Below are 13,849 nucleotides of genomic sequence, written 5' to 3'. Positions count from 1 at the left end.
ACATTTTAAAAAGACGCAAAACCAGGAATGTTGCACGCTTGAGTCGCACAGCAGGTTGTACAGCATCGTACCACCAGAACTAACCCCACAGTTCTCCTAATTTTCCTTTGCATTAATAATTATGACAAAGGTATCAGCTGCTTTGGGCTTCTTTGGCCGGCTGGACCCCGGTGGAACACTCGGGAGCCGTTCGGTCACCTTCCCTCACCTCCAGCTTGGTATTACTTCTGTGCCTGCGTATGTAGGACACCCGTTCTTGCACAACAGCTTCGAGTCTTGAGAATTCGAGTTTTGCTGGATGTCTGTGGATCCCACCGCCAGCTGTCACCTCTTTAGGAAGGCAAAACCAAGTCACAACAAATTTGCAGTTAAGAGAACAAGTCTTTAAATCAGACACTCGCAAAAACATACGGAGCTACGGTCCTGGCAAAGCGTCAGGAGTGGGCTCTCAATGGCAAACTAATTATAAATTTATCTTTATAGCATATTAATCCCACTGACTTCTTTTGCAAAGACAAAGGGCCCCGGGGCCTGCTGGACTCACAGCCACACACCGATGCTTTTGTATATTCTGGCAACAAAATTAAGTCTCTTTAAAACACCAGATATTTCTGGACCGTGGAAAAGGGAGCTCCCCATCTAATTTACGGCCTTGCTAACAATGTGGGAAAGTCATTACAAGAAACAAACAACCGAGGTGTTGCTTGCCACCTCCCGCCTGCCCCAACCAGCCCTGTCCCAAACTCCTTCCCAACCGCTTCACTCCCCTGGGAAGGTAAATAGCCCCACGGGCTGATCCAGCCCACCCGCGGGCGCTGCCTCGGGCTCCACCAGCTCCCACGCTGTGCTCCAGCGCTCGCTCGCTGCACCGGCCTGACGGGGACGAGCTCCATGTCAGCGGGACAGCCCGCGGGAACGCGGCAAAGCTGTTCCCGCAGACCCTCGTTCCCACGGACAGCAGCGGAATATCGCACCGTGGCTCTTCTCAAGCCGACCCCAACGCGTGCAGCAGGACAAAGCCCACAACCCCCAAACCTCAACTTGCAGATGTAGCGGCTCGTAGGTTAAACAACACAGAGCAGTTTGCACGGGCTCTTTAAGTCATTACATTCTCCTGTCTTGTGAAATGACCTGCAGACATCGTGATAATTTTGAGAGCACATAAGCTCGATCAGTACTGGTTTCTAAAAAGCTACTTTGAGAGTTCTTCATGCCATACATAAGAACATACTTTTATCAGCTCCAGAAGAGGAAAAAGCTGCCTAAGATGCAACTCACTCATAAGATTTCCACCCAAAATCATCCACATAAGCAGCCTGAACATGAAAAACACTTGAAGGCAAAACTCAAATATCAATTTGTCGAATTTAAGCTGCTCATTCATGTTCCCCTTCAGAGTTTGAGCAGGATCAGAGCGCTCGGCCGGTACCTGTTGGTACCCCAGACCCAGCGAGCGGGGGGAGCTTGGGGCTGCACGTCAGGGCCGCGAGAGCAACACACAACCCCAGTAAAAAGCTATTTCTCAGGCCCTTTCTGGAACTCCATCAAACCGAGCTGCCTGTTGATTTAGCCGCTGGTGCGAAGTCGAGCGGAGCCACCGCCAGCACAGCCAGCCCTGGCGCTGAACCAACCTTCAGCAACCGTTGCAGTTCCGAGTATTTTTCTTTTTTTTTTTTTTTTTTTTTTTTTTTTTCTCTTCTCTGCTTGGAACCACGTAAATAGCATTTCTGTTTGCCGTTAATCCTTTCATGCTCGCGCTTCCCAGAGCAACCACTGCTGGGAACAGACTCGTGTGTCTTCAGATGCCCAGGGCTTCCCCGCCACGCCGACCTGCCAGCCTCACAGAATGCAAAAGAGCCGCCAGCGCCGAAAACAGAGGTGGTGGCACTGGCAGGACAAGAGGCAGAGCGGAGGCATCGAGGTTATGCTGGGGAACAGAGAAAATTGCTGCAGAAAACAGGAGCAAGACACCAACGGTTAGAGGCTGATAATCCTTCCAACAAACAGAACTTTGTGACATGCGTTCGTAAGCCAACGACTATACAGAAATTCAATAGGCTTTTCCACAAAGTCTCTGTAAGCCCGAGATGTTCAGTGAGAGGAGTTTCACTGCGGATTTCAGCCAGAGGAGACGGCGCGCTGCAGGCATAAACTAATATATTCATCACTAAAATTCTACCGTAGGCACAGGAATAGCTGAAAACTTTAAGGAATATTGTTCTTCTAACTCAAACTTCGGCTTTGCTGCTCCCTCTGACCGTTTCAATTGCCGGGTGAAGCCTGAAGGCAGAGCACACTCAGAACAATGGCACCTATACCTCTATTGATTCAGTCCAATATTAAGAAAGCGCAGTGGTGTGAAGGAGCCAAATTACTACAGACCCTGAACATGTGAGACTGGAGCAAGCCCCGAAAGCAACAGGGCGAGGATGAATAAAGAACACGAGCGGCGCATCACCTACAACCCTCATTAATTTTGCAATTGGTCAGAGGGAGGGAAAAACGAAGCAGTTGGATATTACAAGAGAGAAATCAAACCACAGAAACGCAGCCGTGTTCTCTGAAGTGCAAGTTTCATACTTATGAGTTGTGGAAGAGGATGCGGGAACAGCCCCCAGGCAAAAGCCCTGGAGAGAAGCCGGGTGTTCAGCCCAGGGTAGATGGACACTGCATACCTGAAGGAAACCCACCGTTACCACCAGGCTCCGTCAGAACCAGGAGCAGTGGGCTGAGGCTCAAACGGGATAAATTCAGCTTTGATTAAGAAAAACCGACAGCCAAGGGAATTGCATTCTGGAAGAGTTTTCATGCAAACTGTTACGGTATATTCACAGGCACCCTAAAGACGAGCAGGATTTGGTCTCTGAAGCACAGCGTTCTCGGAGGCTCCAGGTGGCAGAGCTGCAGCAGGGATGGCTGCCACCACGTGCCAACCAGGTACGACCCACCAGCAGGTTTTGGGGTGCTCAGGCCAGATCAGCTGGTGACACATGAGAAGCATTAGTAACACGACTGAGTACTAATTGAGTCACCCAACCACAGGAAACTCACTGAGCTCACCGCATCTTCTCCCTCTCTCCTCCCCTCCCCTGGTGGGAACGGCACGGGAGGAGATGCAGAGGAGAGCCGAGCCAGGCAGACAGACGACCCACCGCGCCGGGGAACGCTGCGACGTGATTCACCCAGCCCCAGCCGTGTGAACGGCCTGTAAGCACATCGCTGCTCTTCCCCATCCAAGAGTAAATACTGGACCTAAGCCATTTCATTTCTCTTGGGGAGACTCCCAGCATTGTTTTGGCACAAAAGCAACGGAGCAGCGGTTCTCCAGCTATGGCAGTTTACTCCAACTCACCTTGAGCTCTCAGCTCACCTACCGTCCTGCAGCCTTTCAGGGTCCCTGAGGGACCACGACTACCCTTTTTGCCCAAGGTCCAAGCTCTCCAAAACCAACAGGGCTCCTTAAACTGAACTCGTTGGGGATGTGAATGCTATTTCAGGTCATTCTTACCCAGTAATGCATTTCCCAGATGTGATGCTCAAATGGCAACTGGCTCGAAACCTGTTCTGGGGAAGGCAGCTGTGAAATCCAGCACCTGACTGTGGGAAAGCAGAGGTCGTTTCCCCAAAGCTAGAGAAAACAAAAGAGGTGTCAACTCATTTGAAGAAGGAATAGCAACATCCATACCAAGAAAGACAAGCCAAAGGAAGCATCAGATCTGACAGCAACAGGAAGACAAGAAATCCCACCAGCAAAACACACATATACGCTGTGCGTATCCCCACACGATGCACGCAGCTACTCCTCCACTGCAACTGCATCTCAATTATTTCACATCACTTCAAGCCGTAACAGAGCAGATTTTGGGTGTTGATTGCACTCTCACAGCCCTGCACTCATTCAGGCTGACCATGGGAGATGAGGGTAGACAGCCCTCATGGTTGTCTTGGACACTGAACCTGAACCACTGCATCACTTCTCCCCTCTCCTTTTTCCATGATTCAGCCGAATAACAAGATACCCTTGGATTGACACACCAGCTTTGAGAAAGTGAGAGGAGCGAGTGCTATTTACGGGCATAACGTACTCGGTGCTCCCGGGGTGCACCCTCTGCGTCCCTCTGGTCTCCCAGAGGTCTGTGACAGTCCCCCTCAAAGGGCTGCATGCATGGCTTCCTGGCACCCAAAAATTTATGGCCCTATAAGGCCCTCGGTTCCCGAGGCACGAACTTTCTGTGTAAGTTGGGGGACTGTAATCACATCCCCATGACCCTGGAGCCGCGAAAGACACAGGCACACGAACAGACTCATCTGTAAAGCGATGCAGTGGGAAACGGCCGGAGGGCAGCCGGGAGCAGAGAACCCGGGAATGCACTCGGACCAGACCTACACTGCAGATAAGTGTCCTGCAAAAAGAATGTTTTAGGGGTGACTCGTGATTGCGACCGAAGATACCAAAGAGTTGTTTGGTATTGGTCTATAAAGCAAATCTGTTCTGCTGAACCTAAACATCCAACTGGGCAAACCTTTACTCTGAATTTTCGAGGCAAAGGTGTTTAACGTTAGAATCTCAGTCTCTTCTCTGGATACAGAGAAAAAGTCACAGTCAGGCTGCAGTTCATGGCAAATTCACAGAAGGCGTGTTCATATTGCCAAATTTTACTCCGATACAAATTTCACACTAAAGGTGTCAAGAAGTACAAGGAAAGGAGAAAACTGAAAAAAAAAACCAAAACAAAACAAAAAACAAAAAAAAAAACACCCCAGGTTACAAACAATCACAGCATCTCAGGGCACCTCTTAGGAGACTGAAATCTCCCCACTGGGGGGAGAGAACTGGGACATTGCCCCAGATTTTTTTTATTTTTTTTTTTTTTTTAACATATTAAACTGGGATTATCTCAATTATACTAAAAAAGTCATACGCAGAGACTGCCACGATCTCAAATTTTCCCTTGCTATCTGCACATTGCTGATTGTGTCTGATTAGAGACGCAGAGGACTTTTGCAAATGCTGCAGAAATTAAATTCTTAGAAAAGCATTTCGAGCACACAGGAGGGAAGGAAAGCTGGTTTGCGAATTTGTGTGTAGAAGAGTTGAAGAGAAGGGACATCAAAGAATGGTCATCACCAACAAATTACAGACTGCGGGGAAAAATGTGGTAACTCAGCTGTCAGCCAGAGACATCAGAGGGACCTTCTGAAAAATCAGGTGTCATTAAGTGGTATTGGATGAGCGTCTAAGAAAATGCTTTGAGCACCTTGTTGAGCTCAAATTAGAAGTGGAGAACTAAGTCCTGTCCTGTTTCAAATGCAATTCAACTTTGAGTGGGGGCTGCTGCATTCAGAAGTGCTTTTTGGTGTTTTGGGTTTTTTTTTTTTGTTGTTGTTTTGTTTTTTAATGGGAACACTAGACACAGGGCACAAATTCAGCTTGACTCTGAGAGCAGCAACCCCGGGAAGGTAGCAGAGCAGCCCAATTTTGTCCAGCCTTCTTCCAAGGTTACAGCGTTCCCCAGCCCACTTTGTGAGCCAAGGTTGCTTTAATGCCTGCCTTGGAGAACAGTTAGTCACTCTAGTTGTGCAGAGGCACACATCATAGTTAAAAAAAAAAAAAGTGGGTCCTCTGAGTAAGTCACTCTCACCCTCTGGTTGGGAACTCCACGGTGAGCGATGAGCAAGGAGAGCCTCGGGGCGAAAGCACAGCCCTGAGGACTGCAGCCGGGGTTCCTGCACCAGCTCGGCCCCAGCTTTCCTCCACGACCGCGAGAAAACGACTGACCTTCTTTTCCTGCGAGGCCACTGTAAATTTTAACAAAGCACTCAGACACAGACAGAAACCAGCATTTGTCACAGAGGAGACAGGATTCTTGTCGGTGCTGATAAAGCTGTAAGTGTGCTTGCACAACGACCAGCAGCTAACCCAAAGAAACCCTTTGCACAATGCAAAAAGTTAACTATTATTCCTCTACGGATCACCTGTTGCGAGATCTCACATGACAGTGCAAAAAGCACTCAGATAATTTCAAACCGTTAAAAAAACCCACCAAATATTCTGTAAGATACACTCCGTCGTCAGCAGGGAGCTAACTAACAAAAAAAACCTGCTCAAGACAACCTGAAGGTTTGAGTTACAGCTTGTCTCAAATGCCCGCGTACCGTGTTTGCAGGCTGAGCAACCATTTTTGCTGAGCAAAAGGTTTTACTACCAAAGATGAACAACTTTCACTCTACGGCTGCTGCAGCACGCAGCCACGACGTAAAAGCCCCCAGCCCCACATCCCCACCGTCTCCCCCCAGCCCAGGACAGGACAGGGGTGGCCCCAGCAGACCGCCAAACCCGGGAGGGTACAAAGCCCCAAAACTGAATTTCTGCCTTCTGAGCTGATCTGCTTTGTTTTTAAAAGGAACCAGGCTTCTTGGGGACAGCCCCAAAATACTTATTCCCGGTGCCAAAGCGTGACAAGCTTTGGTCATTCTCGATGGATCTGAGCTGCCCCAAGCCAGTCCCGCCAGCCCCACCGCAGCAGCATCCCGAGGACGCTGGGATGATCCCAGCACACATTTTGTGCTGATCAGTTCAAGTACAGTAGTTCAGAAGAAAGAAAAAGGTTTCTTATAGAGCTTGAAGGGCTGTTTGGATGTTGTGCTGCTGCCCCACAAAACCCAGCAGTTGCTTTGTTTTTAGCCACTTTCCTTGAAGAGCAAAAGAAAAAAGCAGAAGAGCAGGAAAGGTTTGCAGATGCAAAGACTTGCACAAGCAGTTTACGTGACTCATGCATTTGTGTTTTTTCCACCCTGAAAGCAGTGAGAAGGGGCAGCGAGTGGTGCTTAGCGCGCTAAGGAATCCTTTCCTTTTGTTCCAGGGGCCGGCTGCAGTAGGATTAAAATTGGCAGCCTGTGCCCTTCACAGCTGTTCTGCAGAACCACTCTCCCCTCAGCTCCAGCTTCAAAAAAAAAAAAAAAAAAAAAAAAAAAAAAAAAAAATCGGTATATTGGGGACCTTCCGGGAGCTCTGCATCCACCGCGGCGCAGCGGGTGTGACTCTGGCAGGAGCGCGGTCCGTACCGCAACAGGGAAAGGAAAAGGAGAGACATTCCTGGCAGCGCGGGCCACTCCTGCTGGCAGCGCCGCGCAGCCGTAGCAATACTTTATAAGGAAATTTCTTGGATGAAACTGCCTGTCCTCATGGTACTGAGGGTGGTTTTTTTTGGTATTCTGCTGCAGATGCTCTACAAAGTTATTCTTAGCAGGTACTTTGTATAGAACCAAAGCCAACCCCGGGCTGGGGACTATCTGCAGAAACACCAGATTTGAGATCTGCTGAGGAAATAAAGCATCCCCTCGGCCCTGACTACTGAAGGCAAGGCCAGAAGGAGCAAGGAGGAGTCCCAGGAGATGGGGGTTGAAGCAGCTCTGAGTACAGGTGATGTCATACGGTTCAATCAGGCTTTGTCCAACCTTTGGCTATTAACGGTCAGAGACCTGCTGGTACGCTTCCAGGCGCTGAGGATCGATCACATTTCATCATCAGGCTACGGGAATATTCAAACGGGAGGCTTCCAAGGAAAGTTCAAGTTCTTCATTTGTACTGGGGGCGCCTCCTTCTTCCAGATCAATGATTTACTGCCCCTGGCACCGCGCTGGCCACGTCCTCACGGTTACGCAGAAAGTCCAGATTAATAAAAACCTGCTTATGTCTAGTTTTTAAAAAGATGAAGAATTCCAACACTGCTGTCCTGGTGCCTCCAGCCTGGGCTGGAGTTGAACTAAGTTCAGAATCCTATCAAAGGCGCTGAGGAATAGGATGAATCGTCTGCGTTTCGGGGCTGGTTTGTTCAGGTCGGCCTGACCCAGGGCACCCGGACTGTCCGTTTCCATCAAATAGTTCCCCCTAATAAATCAAGCTAAGGAAAGCAATAGGTAGAACGCAGAGATGCACTTCAGGTTTAGAAGCAGAGCACCCAAACTAATTGCTGAGTAATTCGGCTCTTCCTAGACACTTTTGCACATGCATTTTCCCCGTGGCCTTGTGCCGCTGGGAGCGTGTGACAGGAACGCTGCGTCGCTCTGGGCTGGACTGGCAGAAAAGCTGAATTCTGAGGAAAGAACAGCTCATGTGGGAGCTTCTGTGTACAGAGAGCGGAGAAGGAGAAACCCAAAACAGAGGAGATTTCTCCAGCCCAAACTGCCATCGAGACTTAAAAAAAGCAACTTTCCTTTCAGAATTTTAACTGAAATAGCTGAGCGCCTAATAAGCAAACTGCAACTGCCTTTACTCAATCAAATGGCATTTGGGGATTCCAGAGTAATTCTGGCGAACTACAGCAACGAGCAACTGAAAGTTGCCAATATCATTTTTATTTTAATAAGTATGAACAAGATTTAAAGTGCCAGAGGGCAGGGGCTGTACGTGCAACTAATAAAGGTGTCTGGTAGCTTAAGCGATCTGGAGGCAGTTCTGGGATTCAAAATTTAAACAAATACTAAACAAATGAGCTGGTGCAGAGGAGCGGAGGAATGCTGGCCTCAGGGCGGAGGAATGCACGCCCGTCCAGGCGGCGGAGCAGCCGTACGCGTACCCTGCGCTGGGATGGGAAACCAGCTGGAAATATGTAAAGCTACTGCTGCTTAGGCACTTTTACATATATCTATACTTCGAAAAACTAGATAAAAGAACAAGCAAACCTGTTTAATGACAATATGCCTATGCAACTCTGTTCCGCAACTTGAAAGCACAAATCCAACGAGATTCAGATAAGAGATTGAGGGCTTTCACACTAGAAAGTTAACAAATCAGTTATAGAAACAATTGACAGTTGGATTATTCACCTAAATCCCCTGCACCCTCTCAGAGATTTGCATTTCAAACAGACCGAACTTCACAGCAGGACAGATCCTTTCCCCATCTTGTCTACAAGTTCACACAGGACTGAACTGTTCTTCCAGTTAGCCCACAACCAGGGCTTCCTATCTCACCAGAAAATAAAAGGTTTAGTTTAAAAATCACAGTAAGCATTTTTGCACATCGATAGAAAAGTGCTTAGGCAGCTCCAGACTTCAAAGAATTTATTACGAGCCAGACGAACCTGGTTCAGCAGAGGCCAGCTCTGGGGCTCGCTGCCTGCACGTGACAGCGCCACCAGCGCCAGAGCACCACGGTCCTCTAAACGACAAAACCCAAACCCGGTATTCATGGGACCTGCACCAGAGATGCCACCGTACCACCTCGATAAACAGCGACGGGGAATGCCCTACGTGTCCGTTGGCATCTCACGCACCAAAACAAACGCCAAGTTTGCTCAGCCGCGTGTGACGCACTCGGGCAGCTCCTGGGCCAGCAGACAGCATCCAGCACCTCCGGGTTGCACGCGATACCCTCAAACAGCGAAACCTCAGCGCTGCAGCTGTAACGACCGTGAGGATATATTCCTGTTTACCCAGAGTTTAGGTGTTTCAAAGGAAAGGCTGATTTAATTACCCTGGCTGTTTGCCAGCTTGGCACAGGCAGGACAGAGCAGCGGCTTTGCCCAAACCTCAGGGACCCTCCCACCCCCTTTTTCCTTCCCAAGATCTCGGACGCTCCTCAGCCACAGCTCTTCCGAAAAACAAAACAAAACAAAAAAACACCAAACCAAAAAAAAATCCCAAAAAACAAACCCCGACCCTAGATTGTTATCCCAAGGCCGAGGAGCAGAAGAGGACCGCGGGCTCTGCTGTTTACTGCTCGCTGTTGGGAGGAAAGCCCGCGGGGGCTGTCGCCGCTGAAGGTTAGCTCGGTGCGCAGGTGGAGCGTGTGGGAGGGCAGGAAGGACAAAAACCAGCGCCAGTAAGAACTGACTCAGCAACGCTCACCCCCCTTCATTATCTCCCATCTTAAAAGCCGAAATGTTAAAATACACTTTCAAAATGAGAAAGCGAGCTGAGGAGGGTTTATATAACGCTGCTGGAAGCTGGCAAACGTTTGAACTCAATGCAGGTTTACCAAGAGCACGGACGCACGGGGAAGCTGCCGAGGGAATCGCCAGTCACCGACAGCAATTTGGGGCTGCATGAAGCCATGAGGCAGAGCGCGTCTCGGGGCTCTCGGTGCCCGTGGGGGCAGAAGGACAGCCTTCCCACGCAGGAAGGGACGGGATCACGGCCCACGTGACGGGAAGGGACAGTCCCACCCAGCACCGCCGGGGCAGCAAAGGACAAAGTCTCACTCCCGGCTGTCAACATCAGATTGAACACTGCGGCTCTGCAGACACCCCAGGGTCCAGCATGGTACTGTTTCCCCTGAAAATAGCTAAAAAAAAATATAATAAATCTTTAAAGAATTAACTATGTCCCAAAACAAATAATAGTAAAACAGGAGTAACGTTGCAATTTAAAAAATAGACTTGTTTCCTCTCTTCGGTGAGGAATAGAAGCATCGTCAGAGCTGGCAGCTGCTGGGATAAACAGCGAGGCCACCAGGGCCGGCTGCGGGGCCACCATGAAGAAAACTGACACACCCCCCGCTGTACTTGTTTTTCCATTATCTAATATTAGTGCATGTAGGTATTTATGAACCATTCTGCAGCACATTCAAGCTAATTCCCAGAAAATCACGTGCCTGCGCAGTGAATTCCAGATTAGGAAGCCTTCCAATGTTTTCTTGAGAAGAGCTGCGATCACCACGCAGCACTAACAGCGATTTGAAAATCTGCCTCGTTGGTCGGCTGCCAGGCACTGACCCAACGGGCACCTCATTAAGCCTCCGGTCATCTCTCCCCAGCTATTTGTGTCAAACTGTGTGCTTTGAGGCTTGAAGAGTCTAAAGCAACCTCAGACTGGGGGCAGAAGGACAGATAGTAGTTACAGAACCACATTATAAAACATTTGAAGAAATACTAAGTGCTCAGAAATTAGTGCTCGTATAACAAGTACATGACGAGAGCCTCTCTGGTCTACAGCTGCAAGAATAAGTCAGTAGTCATCGGGTCTGAAAGGCTCATTTAATTTCACTGTAAAAAAAAAAAAAAAAAAAAAGACTAAAAATGCCACAGACATTTCCAGCCGCTTTGGACTATCACTCATGATCATTCCCACCTCCTTCAGCCTCGGACACGGAGGGCATGAGTCACACGAGCCAGCGAAGAGGGCAACACCTCCGCCCAGATCTGACAGCCGGACGGGGCAAGGCACGGGGTGGCCGTACCCTCAACCCTTCTCTTCCCCGGGATGTACGCTTACAGTGCTCACACCAAAAAATGCCTGCTAACTCTGTGCGATTAGGTTATATTTAACAGAATCCACGTAGATGCCTGTACGCGCAGCTCTGCCGAGACAGGGACGAGGGCTACTGGCCGTTAAGTTTTTCATTTGAAGCATGGTAGCTCTGTAGGCAGCCTGCTTCTTCCTACCGTTCCACATCTGGACAGCTGCTGAGGGCAAAAAGCACTCGGGCTGCACGGATTAGCTATCTTCGGGGGGGGGAGAAAAAAAAAAATCATGCCTAGAGGGCAAGGCAGCTGAAAGCGACCCAAAAGTCTCGCTACAAATTTTTGTATGAAACAGCACCTTATTTAGACAATTTGAAAAATGTTACAGAGGGACACTACGGCTGGGAATTTGCATAATGGGCGTCTACGTCTTGCTTACCTAACAGGAGAAGAATCCTGTCTGTCAGTAAGTCTAGACTGTGGTGTCGAATCCAGGGGACCGAGGAATCTCCCGGCCAGAAATAACAGCCGCCATAGATTATAACAGGGTGCTGCCATCTGCCGACACCCGCCGCTGGCACGGCCGGGCGGCACAACCGCGCTCTTCGTGGACATCTCTGGATGGGGGCCGCTCTGCAGAGCTGGGCTGAGTGCTACAAGCAGCAAGAGAAGCCATCCTCCTCCTTGCAAACCCTAGTTGAGTCTCCCAAGTGCTCCAGGGAGGGCTGCGAGGACTCACGGCCGCGGTAGCGCCTCGCCCCACCGTGCCGGCTGGACCGCGCTGCTACCTGTCGCTGCAGTTAAGGCAATGGTGGCGTGACAGTCCATTTTATTGAAAGGTATATACATTATTTAATGTTAAAAGGCCACCACGTAACAACAGCTTTCAAACCCAAAATACTCCACAGGGTTTAAGTGGCTTAAGAGAGACCTCTGCAGTTCAGGCCGCCTCACTGCAGGCAGTCACGTAGCTGCAGTATTTTCCCACTGAATGGGGTTTTAGAAAATAACTGACCCAAAAGGCACAAAGGTGTGTGTTTCACCACCATTTCCACCTCCAAAAGCCGTGCACACACGGAAACAACCACAGAACCACTGGCTTTGGAGTCACGTAGATCTCAACTCCTCCGAGCGACCACAGCAGAACAGCCGTCGTTTGTCATGGGTCCAACTTCTCCTCCTGCCCCAAAGCGGCATCAGCCCGACCCGCTCCTCCCCCGAGCCCCCACGGGGATGTCAAACACCTCCCAAAAACGGGGAGGTTTGAAACATGCACTTAGCCTCCTGCCCCTCCAATTCCACCGCGGACACTACAGACACAAGCAAGACTCCTTCTCTTCTTTGAAATACAGCACCCTTGATGTAAAGATAATCCATCTCTAGGACAACAGGAGTGCGTGAGAAAGATACTCTATTCTGGGCTACGGGTTTGTCATCTCACCAAGCTTAAGTTCCTTCACCTTGCCGGCATTTCACACATGGGACAGGAAATATAGGATTTCACAAAAGGACTGCTGATGCACGAAGGGACTTTTGAGGCTCCACGGGAAAGGCTCATGCCAAATATTACACTACGACGATGGAGGTGACCAGAGAAAGGCAACACCAACACTCACGTACCACAGTCCGTATCCCTCTGTGAAATTTTCAGCTATTGAGTGTTCCAAGCAGCAACAGGTATCATTTCTTCAAAGCCTCTGAAAAGATTTTGAAGTATTTCGTACAAGCAGCTGCACGTAAGAGTCAGCATCTGGTGAGCAGCAGGGCAGTGACGGACAAATGGGATGTGGCTAGACCCAACCGCATGGCGTCACGCCTGCTGCCACGGAACGGCCATCTGCATGGCAGACGAGATCTGAGACCTCGGAAGGAAAAGATATGTGAAGACAAGGCTGCGAGGAAAAACTGCAGAAACTATTTTGGAATGGGAAGCAGCAGAACTACGCTGGTGAAGTCGGAGGAGCCCAAATGCCACACTTAATCTCACTGTCACTTCCTTCAAGCACACTAAAGTTTACCTGTCCAAGGTGGCCCATCTCCTTTCCGCAGTGAGGCTTACTAGGTGGTGAGCTACAACTACAGGCATTATTGCAGTTTAAATCAAATATTTATATTTGATTTGGGGGCACGCAGGGAGAATATCAACAAAATGGACAAACTGACCTAAAACTTTTAGAAGAGTGCTACTGATTTGTTCTGTGCACCGAGATCACACAAAGCTCCAGGGCAGTTTCAAACAGCACAACTGATAGTTAACTTACTTCTTCTGTAGAAAAGTCATGAGGCTTTAATCACCATGCTGCTTCATTAACTGGAGATTACTAACACCAGGATTTGTTAGTCAGCACTACCAGACAATGTTTTAGTGTTGATTGTTTGCACAGGGAAGATTGGAACTGATGATTTAATAGTTTTAATGGAATATAAGGTGATTTACAAGAGCTGCCCTCAGCAGAATGGACAAAAAAATCATTATGATTTTGCCTTGTCGTGTGCTTCCAGAAAGTAACAGCTTCAGTGGGATCAATGTGAAGCCAAAGATGAGCGAGAACAGCTCAGGACAAGTGAGGCACATGCCTTAAACCATGTGTTGAATCTCCCACCTCTACTTTGACTATCCTGCTTCGAGGGCAAGGAGAAGAACGGATGTTTGCAGCACCTAA

At 49.1% G+C, this 13,849-nt stretch overlaps 1 protein-coding gene across 6 annotated transcripts in view; it reads right to left on the bottom strand.

Annotated features, from left to right (window-relative positions):
• The window catches only part of GNG7 (G protein subunit gamma 7), a 75,836-nt gene that overhangs the window by 36,883 nt on the left and 25,104 nt on the right, over window positions 1-13,849 (bottom strand). The window lies entirely within an intron of this gene.

This window comes from Vanellus vanellus (assembly GCF_965231255.1).
Source record: "Vanellus vanellus genome assembly, chromosome: 25".
Lineage (NCBI taxonomy): Eukaryota > Metazoa > Chordata > Aves > Charadriiformes > Charadriidae > Vanellus > Vanellus vanellus.
This window is presented reverse-complemented; position numbering and strand designations above follow the sequence as displayed.